Source organism: Elephantulus edwardii, unplaced genomic scaffold, assembly GCF_000299155.1.
Source record: "Elephantulus edwardii isolate Elephantulus edwardi_28Jun2011 unplaced genomic scaffold, EleEdw1.0 scaffold00009, whole genome shotgun sequence".
Classification (NCBI taxonomy): domain Eukaryota; kingdom Metazoa; phylum Chordata; class Mammalia; order Macroscelidea; family Macroscelididae; genus Elephantulus; species Elephantulus edwardii.
In genome coordinates this window covers 35,770,708-35,777,024 of record NW_006399759.1, presented here as the reverse complement: position 1 = coordinate 35,777,024, position 6,317 = coordinate 35,770,708, and the positions used below count along the sequence as shown (strand labels likewise).

The window sequence follows — 6,317 nt, the reverse complement described above, 5'->3', positions numbered from 1 at the left end:
TTCAATGCCATAAACATATTTCATCCAGTTTTTCTCAGTCTTACCTCCTTTTAAAGGATTGGACACATTACTGAGGGTGACAAGTCTAAAATCTGTAGGCCAGACTAATAAGCTAGAAACTCAGGCAGGAAATTTATATTGTAGTCTTGAGGCAGAGTTTCTTATCACTCAGAAAACCTAGGGATTTTTGCTCTTAAGGCCCTCCCACTGATTGAATAAGGTCCACCTACATGGAGTATAAGAACCCTTGAAAATTGGCTTTCCCCCCCTTTCTTTTCAGTTGCTGCCTTTTTTAGAAACAAAGGAGATGTATCGGAGATGTGTCGAGCAGAACAACAATGCATTTGGTGTTTCCTCCCCAAACCTGGAAATGGATGCCTCTCCCACACCCCAGAGAAAAGCATAGGCACAAGTCAGAGCTGTCTCTTCCCTGCCCCCAGTGCAGGGGCTGCCTGTCAGCCAGTTAATGTAAACTCACTTGGATGAAGCAGGCCTTGGGGCAGTTTGTCTGCAGGCCTGCTTCATCACGAACCAGCATGCAATGGAGGCTCAGGGTCTCTTTCAGCTCAGGCAAGCCCGTGAAGGCAATCCCTGACCAGAATCCACTCCTGCTCCTCACCCCTGCCCCTCCCTCTCCTGGACCACTACTCTGTGGAGCTGTTGTAGGCCTTTGGGACCAGACCTTAGGTGGCTTAAAGAAATGCTCCTCATCTTTGAAGATAGAATTCGAGACGATAGGAATATGACCTCTGACTCAGAAAGGCAACAAGTAAGAGGGGTACGGCAGTTAGAAGGGAGACCAGGCCTGAAATTTTTCCATCAACCTGGTGTCAAAGTAGCTTGGTGCAGTTGGCCTCCATACAAGACCTGTGGGGATAATGAGCCCCGTGTAACCCTCAATCCAGAGCAGAGGCTCCGTTCTTTATAGCTCTCCCCCACAGAGGTTCCAGCTGGTGCTCATGTGCCATGGGCACAGGGTCAAATGCAGTCCATCCAAAAGCAGGAGGTAAAGAGTCCAAAAGCTCAAGGCCAGCAGGAACCTTGGTGGCAGAAAGGGATGGCCAAGTTCGACACAGAACTCTATGAGCACCTGTCTGAGGGTGGTCCCACTTGAGAAGCTGGGGGCCCAAGTCCTTGCCTGGTTGCCAGCCCACAACTGTAAGGCTCCTTGCTGGAAACCCCATGCCTCACATGATGGTTCTGAGCACTTGGAAACGAACTTGTGAAAGGAGTTGAGTAAAACCCCAGGCTGTTAGACAACAGCAGCCACTAAGCTTATTCTGCATATCTAGACGACAGTGCTGAGGGCTTGGCCGCACTCTCATCCAAGGAGCATCCAATAGCATCCAAGGAGCAGGCACATGATTTAGAAGGAGACACTGGGCCTCTACCAGTAGATATGTTTCCTGTAATGCAGCCAATTGAGTTTTAGCATCCAGTCCAGGACCTGGGCAGCCAGGCAAAGCACACTCAGAGAGCCTCCTGAACACCCTCAGATCCCACAGAAGCTCAGGCTGAGACTTGATACAGGAGGACCAGCGATGTGATGCCAAATCTTTTGATGTTCCAGCTCCTGCTCAGACAAGGAAAAGGTGGGCACTGTGTTGTTTGATTTCAAGGTCTGGACAAAGGCAAGGTGCCACATCTGAAGGGGGCAGGCTCAAATGAAGCCCAGACCTCTCTCTCTAGCTCCCGTCTACGGGAGGGGTGGGGGGCGCAGGGGTAGTGAATACTTCACTTAAAGCCAGCCACTTCTTTGGTCTTAGTCCTTGGAGTCAAAGGTCAGCCATGAACAGCCAAGAGTGGAGGCCCTGAGATCTGATGAGAATCAGACACATGACGTTGCTGGCTTCAGCTCAGGCTAGAGAAGGCAGTATATCCTGGCAGGCAGTGCACTCCATCCTAAATGCACAATCCCCTCCGGCTTTGGGACTCTGCAGAATTAGCCTCTGGGACGGCTCAGCCCCAAACCCTGTGCCTGCGAAGTGGCTCTGTGAGTTGGACCAGGCTGGGCCTACACCTTGGCTAAGGCTTCACTCGCCAGTAAAGATGCTAAGAGGCAAAAGCATCAAGGAAACCTCACACCATATGCTGTCTGCTCATGACATTCTCCTAGAAGTTCCACACAAGCCTGGGTAGGGTGGATGATGACTGCACCACCTGGTCCTGTCCACGCGACTTGGTGGAGCACAACCAGGAACTTCACATGGACAGCCATGCAGAGGTTCAACCCTACTGTGGAACTGGGAGCGTCGTTAATCACCACCAGCTAAAAATATCGTCAGTGATAATCAGACCTGGCCGCTGGCAATGTGCAAGAATTCCTGCAACCAAGCCTAACTCTTCCTCGCCTCATCACTCTTTAGTCATTAGCAGTCCAGGGCAGGAACACAACAAGCTGTTGCCAATGGGTTGACAACTGGAGGGTCCGGGCCAGGTACAGGCCCCACCCAGATACCCAGCCCAGCAGCGTGTGGCCTCTGCTCTTCCTTTGAACTCACAAGCCGTTTCCACTGCTGTGGTCTCTACACAGTCCCTTTCAAACTACCAGCCACCCAGTCAATGACAGAGTCAAACCTCACTGGGGACAACGTGTCCCTCTGAAGTTGGCAATTGCTGGCTGAAGAGCCCTTTAAAATTGGTCAGCAGGAGGATTTCCTACATGGAGAAGGCAACAGGATGGCAGGAGGGACTTGATGAGAAAAATTTGCTTCCACTGACCTTCCCCGCTGCCCAATCTCAAGTCTGGTCATGGCCAGCCATCCTGAGCTCTGAGCCCTCCCCAAAGCCCCCAGCTCTGCCTTCCCCTTCCTTTGCAAAGCCAATTACTCTGGCTAATTTGGAAGGGGAAGCACATAGAATTCCCTGATCTCTCTCCTGCTCCTCCCCTAGAGAAGCTGAAGCCTGCTTCCAGAAGGAAACAATGGCTGTTTCAATATGTGTCTGTCTGGTACTGTCCTTGGGCTCTAATTCTGAGGAATTGATCTGGATACAGCTTTTCATTAGAGACAAAACATCCTTGTAAATTTGGACCATGAATAATGAAAAATGTGTGTGTGTGTGTGTGTGTGTGTGTGTGTGTGTGTGTGTGAGTATTCACCCATTAACTCCATAATATGCCCATCACAATCTAGTTTTCAGCAGTTACATTCCCTTGATCACGGCTGCATGAGGATATGATTCATTGCAAAAGAGAGAGACCAGAGACATGGCCAAGGGTGACGTCACACAGCTCATACCATCACAATACAACTGTCAAATTCAGTGGTGGTTCGGTAATGCTGGTTCAGTTCTGTTCCCTTCGCCAGGGATTCTCATATTTGTGAAAAGTCGGCTCACAGGTGGTGGGGTTCCATTTCCTGGTTTGAGTTCTCAGTGGCTTCATTCAGAATGTCACTGGGGACCAGTTATTATAACACCAGTCTGACCTCCTCTGCCACCATGTTGGGGCTCTTCCAATTGTAGAGATAATACTGCAGGTTGCCATACTCTATCCTGAACTTGGGCTTCTCCAGGAAAGTTTTGTTCTCCATGAGATCCAGTGTATTGAACACGTCAAACACTTCATTTTGGCAAGAACAAGGGCATCATTCATGAGGTCTAGAAGTGGGGTCTGGATGTGGATGTTGTAGAAAGAATAAGCAGCTTTCAGACTCTTGTGAGTTGGATGGTTCATGATGGTGGAGGGAAGGGAGTAAAAGCTCAGGAAGTCCGTCCCCTCACTGTTTGGGTGCTCCACTGCAGAAATGTCGATGATATTCTTCCGGGGGTAGATCCAGTCCTCTGCCTTCTCCTGGCTTGTGGCTGGCGTGAGGCAGAACTGCTTCAAGTACCTGGTAAGGAGCTGGTGCACGGCTGGAATGTCCTTCTTCTCAGTGGGTTGGAAGCCAGCCATTTTGGGAGTCTCTGGCAGTCAGCAGAGTTTCACTGTGTGCTGCGTTGTCTTACTCCTGCTCAGAAGGAAGAACTTTGGTCAGTTTCTGAGGACTTAGGGACTGATGCCAGTACTTGCAGGTGCCAACAGGTTTTGACAGCACCACCCCAGCAGTGTAAACAGCTTGGAAAATCTCCTCCAGGTGAACCCCTTGGGTTATCTCTTGGATCGGAACTGGAGCTACCCTCTTGGAGAGCAGTTTCTTATGCACACACGGGAAGTTGATCTCCACCATCTTCTTCTCTGTGTCATAGATATGGATGGCTGGGATATTTGCTGGGATGGCACTGTGAACCTGAACAGTTCCCAACTTGAGACGACTTGAACCCTGAAGTACCACTGGGGAAGCCAGTCAGGTAGCCAGAGAGCCACCAAAGAAATTCTGGGGAATAATCAAATCAGAACATGTTGACATCATCTTCCACATAATTCTCATTTAAGAGTGTGTTCAGCTTTTTAAGTACCCCATGGTCCCCAGGTCCAAGGAGTCCCATGTGAAGTCCTGGGGCAAGGTGTAGGGCTCCTGGTGGATGCTGTATCTGTCTGCCTCCGCAGGGCCATGGGTGTTCACCACCTCTTCCAATCTGGGAACAGGCTATGTGTTCCAGAACTGGTAGCTTCATTTGCTAGCCTCCTCCATGGATTTGGCAGGCTCTGGGCCCATGGAGAACAGTTCAATAGCTTTCTATATTTCCTGGATCCTCTCTGCTGGCAAAGAGTACACATTCATAGGCTGATCCTGGGCTGAATCAGTCTCACTGCCGTTTTCTTTCTTCTTTTTCTTCTTTTTAGCTTCAGTGTCATTGGCTGGACTCAAACCACCCTGGTTGTAGTGGTTGTCCTCCTCTTTCTTGCAATTGCTGTTTTCTTCCATCATCCGCAGCAGCTGAGGTACCAGCAGCTTCACTGCTGTCTCAGTCTCATCTGCTATCTTGAGTTGCTAGAGTCGGGCTCCAAAAAATGACTTTCTAGCTATTGTGTTAGCACCTGTTAGGGGCGTGGTCTCCAGCCACCTGAACTGTGGACACATGATCTTGCAAGTCATCAACAACTGTGGGATTAATACAAAAGAGTGCTTTGCACACTGTGACAGAGGGAGACAACCATGGTGGAGAGAAGGTAAAGAGACTGTGGCATTTCTTTGAGATAAAATGGAGGAACCCTGGAGATTGAGCTTTAGTGAAAGGTCTTGCTGGCTAGATTATTGAAGGGAAAGCTGACTTGTAAACAGCTCTGAGATAGTTTGTTGGATGATTGAAGAATTAGAGGATTTTTGCTGCTGTACTGAAACCTGGACTTTAACTGAGGAATTGTGTCTTGCTGTTAACCGAGCTGGGGACTACTGCTGGACCTGGGCTTTTGATATTCTTTGCCCACTCCCCAATCTATTTCCCTCAAAAACCCCACAACTGTGAATAAAGTCTGTGACTCAACAACAAACATTGTCCCTAATGATTGATAAAGGTGCAGTAGCGTGGAGAGTGGCATATCTGACCTTGTAGCTATTTTGAGTTGATAGATGTTATCAATGGGGACAATTCTCCTTTATGAAGCAAGTAAAAGTCAGATTTGGCCATCCCCAAATTGCATCTGCTCCTTTTGCATACATTATCAAAGTAACCTCTTTCAACTTAAACTCACTGATAGTAGATATTGATCACATCAAAAAAAATACTTTCAAAATAATATTTGGGTTGTTGTTGTTGTTATTGTTGTTATGTGCCATCAAGTCATCTGTGATTCACGGCAACTCTCTGAACAATAGCTCTTGAACCCTGTCCTATCCTAAGTCAGTCTCATTGATTCCAACACCCCTACTCCATTATCCAAGTTACCATGTCAATCCATCTCATCTGGAGTCTTCCCCTCCTGTGCTGCCCCTCTACCCTTACAAGCATGAAGTCCTTCTCCAAGGATTGGTCCCTCTTAACTATGTGCCCAAAATAGATGAGATAGAGTGTCAAAACCCTTGCCTCCAACAAGAAATGTGGCTTCACCCTTTCCGAGATGGTTGTTGTTGTTGTTATGTGCCATTGAGTCACTTGTGACTCATAGCGACCCTATGTACAACAGCCCTAAACTCTGCTCTGTTCTGTGCCAATCACACTGTCTCTGACACTCCCATCCCAATTACCCCAGTCACTGAGTCAATCCACCTCATAGAGGGCCTTCCCCTTCCCCTACTGCGCTGTCCCTCCACCCTCCCAATCATGATGTCCCTCCTCAAGGACTGGTCTCTCCTTACAACATGTCCAAAGTATGTTAGACGGAGCCTCAGAATCCTTACCTCCAAGGAGCCACCCGGTTTAACCTTTCCGGGATGTTTTCCTAGCAGTCCATTGTACTCTCAATATTCTTCTCCAGCACCACAGCTCAAAGGCAT

At 48.6% G+C, this 6,317-nt stretch overlaps 1 pseudogene; it reads right to left on the bottom strand.

Moving 5' to 3' along the window:
• Positions 1-3,410: 3,410 nt before the first annotated feature.
• LOC102856242 overlaps positions 3,411-6,317 on the bottom strand; it is a 4,331-nt pseudogene continuing 1,424 nt past the window's right edge.